The sequence below is a fragment of the Parambassis ranga genome, chromosome 14 (assembly GCF_900634625.1).
Source record: "Parambassis ranga chromosome 14, fParRan2.1, whole genome shotgun sequence".
Taxonomy (NCBI): domain Eukaryota; kingdom Metazoa; phylum Chordata; class Actinopteri; family Ambassidae; genus Parambassis; species Parambassis ranga.
The window spans coordinates 17725203-17743158 of NC_041034.1; the positions used below are offsets into that span (position 1 = coordinate 17725203).

The 17956-nt window shown below is 39.5% G+C and overlaps 1 pseudogene; it reads right to left on the minus strand.

The window, feature by feature from the left end:
* Positions 1-17956, minus strand: part of LOC114446411 (vacuole membrane protein 1-like) — a 49853-nt pseudogene that overhangs the window by 18131 nt on the left and 13766 nt on the right.

Genomic DNA, 17956 nt, shown 5'->3' on the forward strand with positions numbered 1-17956 from the left:
ATTGCAAAAAAAAAAAACTAAACAGAACAGAACAAAACAAAAAACACCAACAACACTTCTAACCAGTATGTACAACATTAAAAGAAGACTGGCCTTGGGTCCCTTGATTTGTGTGACTAGGAAAAATAAGAGCAGTAAACAATCCTTCTCAAAGCAACTTTTTAGTCACTGACAACTAATCTATCATTCCACACAAAGCAAGGAGGAAGGGATGGGAAGATTAAAGCTGACTAAGATGTCATAGATGTGCCTGCTCGGAAACTAATGGTGACATGGTCTTGACTCGCTCATTTCAGTTAACTGATAATGCTGAGGAGAACTACGCACATCCTGGTAATACGCCTTAATACACACACTAACAAGATGAAGTATTACATCAGTATTGCATAATTTACAGAAAGGATCGCTCATTATTGAGAGCAACAAGTGGCAATGAGTGAACTGAGAATAACATGCGAGTGAGAATATCCTGCTTTAGATGACTTAGATGAAGGATTTTCTGAAAAAACGGACAAGCACAACAATCCTCTCATACCGTTTCTCCCGTGACATGTGTCTGACACATCCATGACATCACCTGTGATCCTCAAGTGACCTGTTTTGTCACGAAGCTGCAGATATTAATCATTCAACAGAGCACATGTGGACGTGAAAGCTTACTGGGCATTAAAAGGAGGCCGCACAAAATAATAAAAAAAAAAATCTCTCCTTAGAGACTGGTGAGAACACACCTGATGTACAGGTACAAGCCAGGATCAAAACACTTGCTTTGAACCACTGAGGCTGCTCATATTTTTACGCCCACACACACACACAAAACACAAGCCTCAAAATCCCCTTTTGTTCCCTCTTGGCCCATGAGGAAGAATGTCACCTGCTCTCTGGTGTGCTTTCTTCTAATGCTTCTTGTTTTCTATTCACACTCTATAAATTACTGAATCATTTGCATTAGAAGCAAAACTTGAGTTTGAAGAAAATGAAACAGAGCAGTACGAGAGACTGCTCTGACAAGTGGGTGAAGTTTTTCTTTCCGTGACACAGAGAGGGACACACCTCTGACAGTAGGGGACCCCTGGGACCCCTGGGTGTAATCTAGTCCTGTGTGTGTGTGTGTGTGTGATTGTGCCTGCCATGCATGCAACCCCCTCCTTCTCCCACCCCCATCTGTCCTTCTCAATTTCTCCATCACCTCCCACAGACAATGTTTATCAGCTCACTAGGTTCACACACCTTATTTCTTAGTTTGCTGAGGATAATGCTTTCTGTGTAAGACAAGAAAAGGTGATTTTCTTTTCACCCCACTCTGTGTCACAATGAGCAAACTTCTTTTTTGCTTAGACAGAAAAAGCCAAGCCCTTGGTAATTGCTGACATACTGCAAATTCCTGGATGCAAATTGTGTCTTTTCCAGGATTAGAGCAAACATTTTCGGTTCGAAGTCTCTAAACTGCAGCGTCTTATTCCAGACATGGAGCGTTTTCCTTCCTGTATGTTCTCAGTCTCCTGTAGCATTCTATGGTACTGGGGCTGCTGCAGCTGCAATCACAAAATGGTTGACTCCCCCTTGTTCTGCTGCACAAAATGGCCTCCTTTCTACCAGTGCACTAGAGTGCAGAGATGCCGTGTAAAAGTGTGATTCATTATTCATTCATCTCTCCCTCTAAACATAAAAGATATATTCACATCTCTGAATTTAGCATTAAAATGTCCGCAGCTTTCACTGCAGTACGAACAAAATGAGAAAAAATAGAAAACAGATACTACTTTCACTACTGATTTTGTGAAACTGTTTTTGAACATACTTAATATTTACATATCAACAGTGGGGGATGTTTAGCCCTTGCCTTGCCTGCATGAATATGTTCTTAACAGCTCACCTGAATGTGCATCTTGATGACAGCTTTCCCAATGAGTGTTGCACCAAAGAATGTCCAGAATGGGACCAAAAAATGTCCACATGTTATTCCAGCAAGATCGAACAGTGGATTGGGAATCTGAGGAAAACAATATAGTTGATCACAATTGAACTTGTGTACACATTCACCTTGAGACATACAAAACAGAGGAAGCTAAGATGCACTTAGATAACAGAATATATTTAGTTTTTTCTGGGTCACTTGCATCTGAAACTTACTGGAAAAACAGAAAAGAGCAACTAATCACACCAAAATCTGATACTTTACAAAAATACATTTTATCATATGTAATTTTTGCAATAATTCATCACGGCCATGTCATTTTAAAGCTGCACAACTTTCTTTCGAAGTAGATATGACAAATATCAGTCAAGTGCCATAGTGCAGGTTAAAAAAAAGAAGTTAAAAACAAAAAGGGAACAGACTTACAGAGGCACAGGCTAATATCCCCAAGAATCCCACTTTCTGGATGATTTTCTGGACAGCTACTTTTGCTTGGGACGCAAAGTCCTGAAAAGAAAAAAAAAGTGTGAGTAAATTGTTTGTTGAGGCTTTCATACTTACTGATTACACACTGTGTACTGTGTCTAACAAACATTATTGTATTTTAATAATTTACAGCACACCTTTCAGACCTCTTAACTTACCAGCAAATTTCAAATTAATAATAATTATTCTATTGTTTTCAAGGTTCTATCAGATGAATATCACACTGTTCTCACATTTTCTGACAGTTCTTGCAACAGTTTAAATGATAACTGACAATTTCAGATGACAATTTACAAATAGTTTCTGGTGAATTTCAGGTTGATTAGCAAGTTAATTTTAACAGACAACTAGGCTGCTGAAACACTGGTTGATAGCAAGTCAGAGAAAATAGTACTTATATGTCAAAGGGAATTTCACAGATTTCTATAAAATAACTGTATGTACCCAGCTGTAATATTTCTGAGGAGATCCTAAAGAAATGTTTTGAAATCTATTACAACAAGAAATTTTAGGACAACAACCTAAAATGGGACAATATCTTGAATCAAAGACCTGCTTATAGGATGTGTCTGACACTCTCTATGAGTGTTTGATCCCTAAAATGTACAGTTTGTGTAATTACATTAAAACATATTTTATTTTTAAAAACACATGACTGTTCAAATGAAACGAAAAATCAGTGAATGACATCTTATTGAAATTTCTGCTTCTTCCTAAATGAGTGCAAAGCAGCAGCAGCAGCAGCAGCAGTTGCGGCAGGAGAATTTCTACCTCCTGTCAAAGTGAGCTCAACAAAAAGAATGAGTGAATTACTGAAGAAGATCACAGCTGGCAAACACAACAATAAGACCCTCTAAAATGGGATAGACAACAGGACAGTCCGTCTACACCTTCGAAGTACATATAATTCAATGACTTTTGCAGAAGACTGATTTTCACTCACCAGATCAAAGCTGTGTTTCTTAACCCTCCAAACTTTAGGTGCTTATTTTAAATGATTTAAATCAGGAAAAAAACACTTCAACCTGTATTTTTTTTAATATCTGTAATTCTTTTATTATCTGTTTTCCACTTTTGCCACCAAATGTGAAAATTTAGGAAGAACTCTTGGTGAGTGAAAAAGTTAAATGTGTGTATCACAAAAAACATTTACTCCTCTAACATTAAACACATTTTTAGAGTGCTAATATATGTTTTAAAATGCTTGGTTAAAGAAGGAGGGTTTCAGGATTAAATCTACTCCTGCGCTCACATCAATACCCCCCTGTCAACACAGATATCTTTAATTTCACAGCAGAATGCACTGGTTCACCTGTTACACATTCTGAAAGAATTACTGTACACATACTTCTGCCTTACAGCAGAGTAATATATTGGTTTTAGCACGTCTGTATCTTACCTCTAGTGCCAGTTATTAATCCCTTTGTCACTGGGAATGTGAGAACAAGACAACAGACTTTGGTCATTCCAGTGACTCACAAATTCTTACTTTTTCTGCTGCTCTTGCCCTATCCCTCTTGACAGCTCCACAAAAGCCTCTTTTCACAGCAATGACAGATTTTTTTCCTCTATATACCTTTTCTGGGAATACAAACTTTGGATTTTATTTTGAGTACTTCTGGGAATCCTGAATGCAGCGGAACCTCTTCATGCAGCACTTTTCACGTGGTTTGATGATACATTTGAAGTCTAGGTAAATGATAAAATGATTGCTTCCAAACCATATTGGATTTGCCACTTTTTTTTTCCTACTAACTATTAACTACAATTATCTGTGTGCGTAAAAACAAATGACAAAAAAACAAAATGCATTAAACATGTTACTTTCTAGCAGGGTCAATGTGTTTTTTTAGGCCTTAATGTGGATAATTTGATCTGTTGACTGTACAAAATATGCCAGAATAGGGCTTTATTTTAGTCATTTATTTATTGTGTGTTTGTGTAAACTATTGATGCATTTTTATGACAACAACAAGGTAAGATTATTCTTTGTTTGCAAGTAACTGAGTCATTTTTAGGTACTGACAATTTAATAGAAATTATTTAAGTAAAGTTAAGTTTATTTGGCCACCTTTGCCTCACAGGGATCTAAATAAATATTTTAAAAAATAAAATTCTTAAAGCTTGTTCTTTATTTATCCTGACATTCTGCTATCCTAAAAAAAACCATTTTAAACATACATATGCTACTTAATCTGTTATGTTTGTGTGACTTATCTGTACATAACGGATAGATCGAAAAAAAAGTTTAATATTAAAAGCATTCCCTTTAGGTTTATTAAAAATGTGTGACCACAATATTCATGCAAAGAAACAGAATTACTTAACACACAAGGGCACACTGTCTTTTTCCTCTGACTGACTGCTGATATTGATATTAAAGCAAACATTCATCTTAAGACATTTATAAAATCATTTGTTTGCCCTAAACAAATTTGATAAGATTTCTCTATACGTTTTTGAGTTGCAAAATGTTTCCTAAATGTATCTGTACTGTTCTTAGGAAAATAGTGGTCTGTGTTTAATTATTTTAAGTTAATATTCATGAAGACTCAATGCCCTGTGCAAATAAGAGCAGTTCTGCAGAGTCTACAATTTTTTTCTCACCTATAATAATACAAATACAACTGAAAAATGAACTGGATGTTGTATTTTCATCACATTAAAATACAACAAAAATAGAATTATTTACTTATGAAAAGCAAGGCCTCAGTTGTTCAAACATATTAGTTCTTTTTTTTAAAAAAAGGGTGTAGGAGGGGGCTTGTAATACATGATCATACCAAATATGGTCAACAAATTCTGTGCAGTCTTGATGACATTTTTTATGGGGTGCAACCCAGCGGATAGGAAATTTGAGAGACATGGGAGGTCGCCTAATAAGGTGGTGGTGGGGGGAGCAAAGGGACACACAATCTTATTGGTTCACAATTTGAATTTCTGCCTCCACTGATGTCCAATCATGATGGTTTCTGCTTGGACAACCCTAAAGTTTTAATTCTAGCCTGCCCCGTGTGTGTGCACACTGTATGTGTGTGGGAGCTGCTGAGCTGGTGGGAGACAGGGAGGGAAAGAATGTGTGTTGGTCGGTTTACAGCTGAACCACTGAGGGCCGTGTCTGGACCAGGGACACCTGACAGTACACACAGAATCCTGCAGAACCGATCAGTGCCACAGTGCCTGTGAATCCCACTCACCTGACGTCATGACACATGCACTGTTTATATTTGCTAGGTAGGTATTTCAGTTCTTGGCTCATGCAGCGAGGGAGCATGAAAATATCAGTGCAGTGTGAACAAAGGGTCCCTGAGGAGGTGAGGGGAGGGTGTAAGTGGATGTGTGTCTATGAACACTATGATTTACTACAGTTGGTATAGCTGAGTTACTATACATGTTAATGTTGATCTCTCTCTATTTGGCTTGTCTAGATCAGGGAAGCGTCTATCTTGGATGCTAGGGCTCAGACATCCAGACTCTGTTGTTGGCGGCTTATGGAAAATCACCATCTTTGCTAGGCAGCTTGCCAAGGACTGCCCCTGCATCCCCCCTCCCCTCCACCCCCACTCCATCCTCCTCCTCCTCCTCCGACCTTTAGGGCTGGGCTTAGTGGTTTACTCAGCAATCTTCATAATCACCCCACATGGACTCTTCCTCACATATTTAGGTATCAACATACAAGTTTAAACTGTTACAGGTTTAATCATTCTTCTCATATTGTGATGGTCTCATGGATCATTTCCTAACGCGAAGAAGCAAATATAGCCTTTGCAGGTGCTAAATTGTGTCTGAATGAATAAACTCAAGAGCAAAAAAGAAAAAAAGAACAGAAAAATTTATAATGAATGAGAAACAGGGTGCAGATTAACATTACCTGGCATATGCCACCAAGATGGCTACTGTAAAACTAGAAGAAGAAAAAGAAAGGTGTTGTTTAAAGATGTGCTATGTTGAAGTTCAGGATGGATATAGTTGAGCTGTACATACTGATCAGTTGCTAATTTTTATTCTAAGTTTATTTTGGATTTGCTCACAAGTTGTTGACTTTTTAGTGTAAAAAGCCCTGAATGTTTGGTGTGCTTCAGTAGTTGTGATGAGGTACAGAGTTCAAACACAGACATAAAGCAGCCAGCGACAAGGCACTCTGCTCCATGCGGAAAATTAAAGTGTCAGACAAGGAAAAATCTATGCATAGCCTATACACAAGTCAACACCCACGCACATTTTTTTCTTTCCCTCCCTCTGTGTTTTCTTTTTTTCTCAATGAAAGTCTTTCACACAGAAGACACACATCTCTAAAGCAATCGTGAGCCCCCCCCCAACATGAAGACGGCTAAAGTTCATCTCATTAACTCCTGACAAGCCCGCGCCCGCTCTGTCTGGCACAGGAAGTGGAGTGATTAAGGACTTCTGACGCCACCGAAGCAACAGTCCCCTTTCAAGAAAAGAGATACGCATTCAAATCTGTCCATAAGTGTGCGTGCACACACAAAAGCACACACATACAAATGCACCCCTGAGTCCACGTTGACAAATTCTTTAACAAGCTGTGGTTAAAGGGAAGCTGGTTTTACTCTGACTCACCCCCCTCCTTTCAAACAGTTTACTGGAAATAAAGAGGGAGGAGGAGGGAGGGGGCACTTTCAGAGAAGTCACATGACGGGGCTGGGCAAACCACAGCACAGAGAGCCTTTGAGTGCAGTAGGCCAGGGGGGAAGGCAGGCATACGCCCAGCGCAGATGGCCCTGATTTGAGTTACAGGAGATACGATCCTGGGAGTTGGCAATCAAGAATTCACAGCCTGTTAACCCTTTCCATGCCAGAGGAAAAAATAAACACAGCCAGGAAATAACTTCTTAATCGAGTTACAAGCAATCATGGACATGATCCACATATGATTTTCTGAGACGGTCTGTGTCGATACAGAGGATTCTTCTGAAGTGCACGTGCTGCTCCCGAATTGAGCAAAAAGATTTAAGAGGGGAAAAAAAGCATTCATGACATCAGTGTCTGGAGCCATTAGAAAAGGCATGACTTCATTATTCTTGAATAGCTCTGTTGAATGAATGAAAAAAAAAAAAAAAGACTTCTTTGCTGCTGTGCATCACGTGCACTTGTGGCAGGAAGCTGGCACGTGCAGGCAGGGAGAAATACCACTGCGTTTAAGTCAAACTGCTGGCACCTACTAACCTCTGTGACTTGAGCGGAGAGGACAAAGTCAGCATCTCAATCCAGCTCTGCTGCCACAGGGTGGACAGTGTGTGTGTGTAGGGAAAAATGGTTTGTGTAAAGTTCGAAGGGAGTCACATCCTTGACGACAAACTTTAACCACTTCTGGTCTAATACGCAATGATCAAATACCAATAACCACAGTATCTCCATTCCAGTCCCCTTTTCCACTTTGCTCTACTAGTATTTATTTTCAGCTTTCAGGTACAAATCCACAGCAAATAGACCTCTATTTACCTTAAAAGGTGTAAAAAAGGATAAAAGGCAGACAAGTGAAAATCAGAGAGGTGTTGCAGGATCTCCTTGAGCATAACAGGGAATCCCAAGAACATCCATGTGAAAGCCCTGGTGAGAGAAAAATGTTTCCGTATGTGGCAGGTCCTTGCTGGTGCAAGCAACATGCCTCCAGATGCTGTCCAATATCACACAAGCTCACAGTACATACACCAACAGCTGCCAGATATCATGACAGAGAGACAAAAAACAGCAAAGAACGAGGTAAAAAGAGAGAGAGAGAGAGAGAGCGCAACACAGTGTGAGACCAAGTTATGAGAAAGACTAAGAGCATACGAACAGAAGGACAGAAAAAGAAACATCATCGAGCAAGAGAGAGCACAACCCTGGCTGTGTACTGAGGCAGCAGCACACAACGTCACTTCTAATCTGCGCATCCACCGATCTGCAACAAGCGGATGATGCTCCTCTTGCGTCACACCGAATTCTTAGATGCTGAGAAGGTCATTTCGACAAAATCTCTTCTTTCCAACACCACCTGTTTGTCACACTCCTTCACAGCCTCTGCTTTTAGTTTAGAGGGAATTACCTTTTTATCTTTAAGTGATGTCAGAGCTGCACTCTCCCATGTGGTCTGAACTCTGAGGCTGATGTTGATGCCAACCTACAGAGCTGTCCACAGCATTAGTAGCAATACACGCTAAAGGGAGGTACTGTACCTCCACCTGTTGTCAACCTGCAGCATAGAGCCGTCTTACCAGAAAATGATGTGACTTCCTTGAATCTGTTTCAGTATTAGTGTCTCCAAAGGTCACTTCAATTTATGCGCTGGGAATAAGTTGTTCATGTATTTAAACACGCAACACTTACATAAACATAACTATACACATCAAAAATAGGAATTTCAGCAAGTATCTACAATTCTCTACTGATACCTAGGACAACAGTGCCTAAACTATGCCTCTGCTGCTACTAATCCTGTGTGTGCTATAAAAACAGAAGAAACAGAACTTCTATTTAAATTCTTGACACGGTAGACTTATTCATTTTGTGTTTGTTTGCACTAACCAGTTAAGTTGTAGTGAAGACTTCAGCTGTGAAATTGATCTTTGGCTTTCAGAAATCACAAATAACCTAAAAGAGGTTTGGCCAATTAAATCGGTTCATCCTTGAGTTCAAATGAACATTTTGACAGCTTAAAATGGAATTTGCTTAATGAATTCTCAATAAAAAAATACATTAAAAACAATAGGACCCTTAAACATAATGTTTTCAGCCACAGGTATGGAGTTATAACAATAGAGGATGTATTTACTGAAGAATTTGGCACTATCTGACAATTTATTAGCTTATTTGATAGTTTATGGGTGCTGTTGCTTTTTACTGCACTTGACCTCTCTTGACTATTTGAGCCACACTGGAGTAGAGAGAAAACATTTCTGAGAATGAACACTGGACGGACAAGTTTGATGAAAAGCCTTTCCCATACCGCACACAAATTTTCCTTCAGTCCTCCCCCTCGATTCATAATCACAAGAGAAGACTGGAAAATAAATATTTAAATGGGGAATTAGGCATTGTTGAATCATTCGCAGTGATGTTTGATATGAGAACATTTTTTTACAGGGGATTTCTACGTGAAAGGCAGGAAATGTTGGGAACATTTTACTAGACTGCATCGTTGCTGTTCTCTTAATCACAATGTTGTGAAAGCACTTGATTCCCACTGCACCACAAAACACTGAGGTGGGGTTTGGTCAGTGGTCAACATACACACACTAACACACACAAATTGGTTATAAAGTCTGGGAAATCCATCAAACCACATTTGTCTTGTGACCATGTTTGTCTAGAGAAACAGCAACCAATTCACAAAATACCCGGAACAGAAGAATTGATTGATTCATTAATTAATTAATTGATAATAGTACCAAAAGAAAATAACTTGACATGAAATGACATATAAAAAAATGGAAACAAAAGTGGAAAAAAAGTGAAAGAGAAAGATCTTAAACATTTATAAGATTAGCAGAGTAAGACTATATGAATATGACAGTGAGTGGTTTAATAACAGGGACTGATGAAGATGAGGGACTAAAGACAATGTAGATGTGTCACCTGTCCAGACTCTGCCTGATCCAGCATGTCCTCAAATTTCTGGTAATCCTCATCATCAGGTTCAGCACCAGAGAGCCGTGCCGCCCGTGCCATGAAATAGGGCGGTAGCTCACCTATAGCTGTCCCAGCCCCCTGTTCACACAGGCACAAACACAAACACACACATAGGTTTAATTACTGTTGATCAGTTGTTCATGTTTATAGTACTTTGTGTGACATGCTTTCACAAAGCGAATAAGTAATACAGGTTATTTAGGGCATTTTTTTTAGTTGTGTACTGCACACAAGTCTGCTGTATAAGAATATATACAATTAGGTCAAATATGTATCAATCTGCTGGTCATTAAAACAGGTGTGTTACCATAGTGCCTGGTGGGTTAACTGCACAAATATATCAATATCCACTATCCAAAGGAGCTTGCACTGCTTGACGTCTAGGATTGTGTGATCAGAACGCTTAGTGGGAATAAAACGGAAAGGATTAATGAGTGAAAATCCTACACATTATTTAATGATTGTTGATATATTAAATGCAGGCCCAGGGTAGGTGAAAAACCATACGCTACCTCTAAACAGCACATTGCATGACCAACTTCAAATCAGTATCCATCAGCCAAAAGGAGCTTGTAGCCATAAAGCATTGAAGCCTGTGTGATTGAGGGGGGTTTAACAGGAAGAAGGCGGAAGTGATTTGAGGGGAATAAATCCTCAGCACTTCGGTCGGTTCACCAAGTTCATCCACCAAAACATGAGAACGGGGTAGGATTGGGGGGAGTCGGGGGGGAGGGGGGGGGGAGGGTTACAGACTTAATTAACACAATGAAAACTGCCGCCAAGAAATGCAGCATTTTTGGAGTTGCTCACAGCTCATTACTTTAATGTTTCCAGGCACAAGGAGCAAGTATGGGTGCAGGGCAGACGAGAAGATATAGTTTGCATAAGCTTCAATTACAAAAGCCAAAAAGGTGATTTCAAGCCTCAACCCATCCCTAACACTTAGCAGTGGAGAGACCAATGAAAAAAAGAAAAGACAATTCTGCACTGATATTCAGGTAGAACAAACACAAATCACAGCAAATCACAGTTTCAATCTCCCTCCCAGAAGAGCATAACTAACTAATCACAGGCACATTAGTTGTATGTCGTTGAATGTCTGAGCCAGAGGATGATTAGTGGGTAGTTAGCAACCATGGCAGCAACAACAAGCCCAAACAATCATTCTCAGGAGGCGGTGCTATCCCCAAACCTGGCAGACTGCATCTTTAATCTGGACACCCTGTTCTCTTGTTAACACTGCAGTCTTTGATGAAATCTGCCAGTTTTTTTTCATAATGGAGATGTGTCTTAATCTCTCTGGCAGCTGCTCCATTCAATAGTTCTGCCTCTGTTTGTGAGCATGCGGCTGTGCATGTTTGTATAGGGGGCAATGTAATACGTCCACCTGCAGTGTTGGTGTTTGAAGTGGGGCACTTAAGGACATTCAGTAGTGGACAGAAAGGTTTCAAGAGAGAGCAGGAAAGAAACAAAGAGATAGGTGAAAGAGAAAGGGGAGAGGAGGAACAGGAGAGGTAGTGGTGTGGCTGTGAGGAGGGGAATGTCCCATGTCTCATAAGCAGCCTAGCCAGAAGGTTGGAGGCTGGCAGAAGGAGGGGTAATGTTGGCGTGGGTGCTTGGAAACCGTGGGCGCAACAGGTGTCTCCAACTGTAGAGTTGACAAGCCTTTGCTTAGCCCACGCCAGGCTGAGGTTACAAGAGTAGTGCATGAGTGGTTGTGAATCCAAAGGGAAGACTGTGATAACGCTCTTCAGAGCATGATGCTTCTGGAGGACATGTAACTTGTATTTGAAAAAAGAAAAAGACAAAACCAATAACTGCTTTTTATGTGAAGATTAGTGCGACTGTACATGTGCACACAATAGGAATAAATTAAGAAGGTGTGTCTTATACAGTGCTACAAGCAGGTGGAGCCAAAAAGGGGGAGAGGTTAGAACCATATTATTATATTTTTTGCTATATTGTAGATATTATTTTAGCAACAGACTAGAGAAATCTACCTAAAGGTTCTGAGGGAATGGTTAGAAATCAAAAACCAAGAAGTTTGTGTTACATATGTGTATGTGTGTGCATTCATGCAGAGTTAACATTCTACAATAATAAGGAAGCCCAAAGGTCAGTTATAGAAGAGAGCAGGTTCCTGTATTACCAGTATTGAAGAAGTAACTGAGGTTGTGTATTTCCCCCCTTAACTTAGCACCTTCCACATTATGAAGAAAAGGGAAACAAATAATAACACATCATAATGGTGTTTGTGAATAAGGTCTTATAATGTTAGTCAGTTCTGCCTTACTATGATAAAAAAGTGTCCATGTGACACATACCTGTTGCATTTTCCTGTGTTCTGTGTGTGTGTGTGTGTGTGTGTGTGAAACAGTAACACAAGCCACTGAAATGGCTTTATGGTAATTCTGAGATGTGTGTGACTCATTGATAAACCATCTGAGTCCCATTCTGAGCTTAAACAAATACCTAGCCATAAAATGTTTAGACAAAGGCATAGCAAATCAAATACTTCAAAAAGGAACTCTGACATTGTGAAGTTAGAAGCTTTTTTTATGTTTTTACTATAAAGTGACAAAATGTTCCGTCTGATTCTCCTGGGCCTAAAAAAGATCAAAGGTTTAAAATATTTTATCTTTCTTAGTAACCGTACAGTTGGTTGAGGTGTTAAACCATTGATGCTACTTGGGGGAAATTCATTGTAAGAAGCTGGGGGTTTCCAAGTAACGGACTTATCAATGAATACATTTGCACCCAGTGGTGATGCAAATTTGCATTATTAATAGATCATGTTTTTACTGGTGGAGGTACTGCAAAAAGCAGCCATATTGCCATGTGATAGTGATACTGGAATTATTGTGCAGGGAAGAGCCATTTAAATGGTCATACATAGTAGAAATGGGCAGGTTGATTTTTCATTGCTTTATAAAACAGCATTAAACATATTACCAAAAAAAATCAGTCTGATACTTGCACCTAATTTGGAGTTCTGTGCATGTACAGTATGACCTTGCCCTTGATCTTTAAAAGCCTTCAATTTTGGTAATTTTATGTTTAATTTCATGTTTCTACCACCCTCTGTGTAATGACACATTGGAAAACCCACTGGATAAATTAAAAAATGCATGGTGGTCAAGTTGAAAACAAGAAAGTTTTTCTTAGCCCCTCTGAAACTAGCATTTAGGACAGTGAGGTTTCTACCTGACAGCAACAATATTTTAAAGAATACACCCTGTGAATACTGGTCAAAGCTGTGGTGAATGTGCAAGGTCACTGCATACTACAACCAAAATGAAGTTATGAGCTTTATTTTGCAGATTCTTAAACTGCTCTGATCCTCAGTATCCACTTACATTGGTAACGGTCACTCACCCACATACAAGCTTCTAGGCGGACTTTTGAAATGATGGTCCAGAGGGAGATGGTTCCCTGGAGTGTTGGAGATCCAACCGCCCCGTCTCCCCCCATGGTCTCCACGCCCACCTTCTCAGTATCTGAGACTGATGTTGCTGCTTCCTGCTGGGGACAGACTATATGGTCTGGATAGGGTGGTTCTGGGAAATCCACAGAGCCACATTCATAGGCTGCCAGAGTGACTGATGCAATGTGTGGTCCCTGAAATCAGGCACAAAAAAGAGAATGGCAGACAAAAGTGAAGATGAAGAAAAAAAGATAAATTAAACTAAGTGGGAGTAAGTCTACCTGTTGGAAGTATTTTGAGTCACGGGAAGACCCCTACGTTATTAACATAGGAAGAAAGCGTGTAGAGTGAGTCAAACAGTTCACTGCCTGAGATGACTGATAAACTAAGTTCTAAGTTAGGGGTCAGGGGAACTCTTCAACTTTTCATTATAAATGAATGTCTCTTCTGCTTTAAAATTATAACTATGTGACATGTACACACACCTGGTTATGCACATGCTCAGTGAAATAGAAAATAGAAAGCTAGAAAAATACCAGATGTTTAAGCCAGAATCTCACACAAATGATATGTATAACATATAATCATGTGCACTCCTCACCCACAGGACAGCCTTTATTATTACAGTAAGAAAAGGAGTTGCATTCTTTAGATAAATTTACCGTAATAATTAATTTGACTGTTCCCGTTGTAAGAGACGCTAGCATACTTGAGGATCCACTGTCCTTAATAAGGCCTGCCTCTGGTTTACAATTCTGACTCTTGTTTATTTACTTGTTTCAATTAGGCTTCCAGCATGAAAACAGATTCATAGGTGTCAGTTGGATGTCTGGTATCTGCCAGGTTTTTGTTCTTGAGCCCAATCCTAAAACACGTTGTCTTATTATCCAGAATGCCACACAGTCACGAGTAAACATCATTATGAAGAAATACCAAAATGAATATTAGGATGGGAAATCTGGATTTCAACATGTTTCAATAATGTTGAAATAAAGTGCCAGTATTACTCATTTAAAATATTTTCTCTAACTGAATCTCTGTTATTTTAAACCTAATTGCTTCTTTACTTCTTTAATCTTTGTTTCAGTCATTATGGATGGATTTAGTTCATTAATGTTTTAAAGTTTTAATTTCATGTGGCACACTAAGAAAAATTCAGCTTCTTGATTCGATCGAAGCAAAAGTTGAACTGTGAGAACTGCCTGTACCTAGTCAAGTACATAAAGCAGAACAGTTCCTGGTAAAAGCTGTGATTCCTGTGGCATACATTTAGTTATCAAAGTGGAGGAACAAGGACACTATTTATACAATTGACCAATGGTCATTCTATGACTCATTGTTATAATAAAGTTGATTTTAAACTTCTGAGAACACAGTGTTTGATTACATTTTATACTGAACGGGAGCCAGTCAAAAAGAAAAGGTCATGTAATACTGCATTTCCTCTGTGAGAACATGTTCCTGAACAATCTAAACGGATATGAATCGGCAAAGATGATCAAACAAGGCCGTTACACTGGCACGATCTCTGCAAATAAAGGCAGATTCATAAAGTGGGGCAATGTAAAAAGGCACTTTGTGCTCTGTCTATTCCATGTGTTTACCCTTGTGTATGTGTGTAGGAAGGGTGCTCCCTGTGACGCACATAGGCAGTTTGGCATTACACAATGTAGCACCAAATCAATCTGGCAAACTTAGGGTGGGGCTGCAGCTTCCGGAGTTGTGTTGGAAGAAGCAGGACAGTACATGATGGGACGTGGGAGGGCAGGACAGTGGTGTGTGAGGCAACAGGAAACAGCAGTGTCTTCAGAATAATGCACTCAATTCAGATGACACAGATTACACTCTCAAATCCAAGTAAACTGCACACTTACATACTGATAATAAAACTAATAAAACCATAATTTCCCACAGAGAAATATCTGATATTCACACATGGTCACCGACTCAGAGGACTAATCGGAAAATCTTTGGTGACCTTGAGAGAGAAGTCAAGAAACTTGGCAGTGATCCAGTAAGACTGGATTCCCCTAAAGCTGGGGCACTGCACAACTTCCAGATTTTAAAAATACTAGAACACACTAACAGGCTGACATTAGCAGATGTTTGTGCGACGACCAAGTCTCTTAACAACTGCGATTGATTTGGGATCACAGACTTTATGATTTGTCAACCCAACGCATCGATCGTTGTTTTGATATTCCCGCTACTTCCTGTCGTCTCCTGACCCTGTTTTCTGTGCCCCACCCTCTCTTTTTCATTGGCTGCTGGAATTTTATTGGTTTGTATTTTTACAATGAGTCTGTTGAACAAAGCACAAAGTCATTAAGGAAAATGTATTCCTCTTGTCTTTGCTCCGAGGTAATGCGGGTGTAACAAACATGCAAGGATAACCTGCCATCAGTGTGTTGCGTGACTCAGTGTACTTGTTCTCTCCCAGTCTCTCTTTCTCTCACTCTAATGCTTTGTCACTGCATCTCACATTACACAAAAGTCCAGTGCTCTCATGTTATCCAGGTGACTCAACATTAATCTGCAGCCCAACCCACAAAATCCAGGTACCTGCCCTGTTACTTTGGTTCTGACTTGATGACACATATGGACAAACAAGCACACAAACACTCATGTCCCCATGTCTCATGTTCTTGGAGGACATTTGAGATGATTGATAATATTGCTCTCTGAGGAGGCATTGTTCTACACTGTTTACAATAAACAAAGTCATAGTGATGCCTACAGTGCACTAATCCACCTCCTAGTGGTGTCTCCTTTGACTTTTATGCTGATGATGTCTGCACCCACTAAAATACACATTAATACTGATAAGGTTCTTCTGACTGACACAATAGGATCCATACTGGAGATGTAATTGCTGGCATTCCTGTGGTGGCCTGTAGAAACCAACCCTTGACTCCTAGGTAGTACATCCACACATATCTGAGCCACAAAGTTTGAATCTGCTGAAAAAATGTATGAGTGTGTTTGTCATGTAGCAAACCGTATATCACCAGTATGGAGCAGAGCATGTCAGAGAGCATGCTGTCAATACAGTGATCAACTGTCAACAAAGAAGTCAAATATCTGCAGGTAATTTGTTCACCTATACTCCAGTAATATTTGTTTGTTCAGCCTTGTCTCACAGTAAAAACAGCATGACATAGTATCCATATTTTAATTCTGTACATAGAAACAGACGTCAGGTTGTGGAGGGATGCAGAGATGTGGAGGATTTATAATGGATTTTTATCATTCAACAAACAGGTTTTTAAAACCCATTGCATTCATATTACTATAGGATTTCTATATGTTTAAAACTAAATTTGTTTTGGGCCTTGGGTCTACAGTTCAGAAACCCTAGCAGATATGGACCTAGACACCAGTCATGATGTGAAATCCTTGTTAGTTTATAGTGGCAAATCTTCTTGCTTGAGCAGCCCAAACCAGACATTAATGGGTGACCATAAACTGACCAGTTCTCAGTGACCACGGCCACAGGATGGTCCCGTCATTAACAGGTTGCTGTGGTTGTCAAGGGCCATTTAAGCACATTAGACATGGTCAGGCTAGCATAACCTGCTAACCACTTCTTACAGTGGGAGACTGCTGGAGGCAAAGTAGGACAAACATTAGAGGTTAGTTCGTTATGAACAAGCCCTGGTCAGGATCTCTGAGGGAGGTAAGAGTACCAAGGATGAAGCAGAGACAGAGAGGAGGGGCAGCGGTGTTTAGAAGTGGGTGGTAAGTCCATACACATGCACATGCATGTGTGTTTGCACGCAGACTATGGGAGACGGCTCCAAGCTGCTTCCACATATGACTTAACAATTTTTAACTGACTTATATTTAAAATAAAATGCAAAACTTGACAGAGCAAATGAAATAACCTCACCCTGTGCCAAAGTAAACTGAACAATGGTAAATAAACTGAGTCCTGCACAAACCACTATTATAAATAACTGACAAGGTTTTTGTTCAAAAAACTAAAAACACAAGATGCAACTTGGTCTGTGCTTAAGGTGCGGTAACATAACACTGTGTAACATTTAAATGTTTTGTATTTCAATTCATGTTTGTAACAAACACATTATACTAACCATATAAATGTAAACTAACAAATGTAAACTTGAATGCTAGGCTAAACTGGTTCCTTGCCCTAGCTTTGAAATTGCACAGCAAGTATCACATGTAGGACTCCAGACTTAAAAAAAAAAAAAAAACATGAAGCACTGTATATGCACAAATATATATATGGTAAAAACAAAACAAAAATCACACACTCTCTGAAAAAAAATGGCTGCAAAATTCCACCATTTGGTAGCAGTATGGAGTCCTGACATGGGACTTCTGGGCCTGAAGATGTGGATTTCTTATCAATTTCTAGAAGGTTTAAAAACTGATGAAAGAAGAAAAACCTATAATCACAGTAAAACCTAAATAAAAGCAGACTAAACAATAAATACTGGAATAATTATTAACATAAGAGGATATACATATCC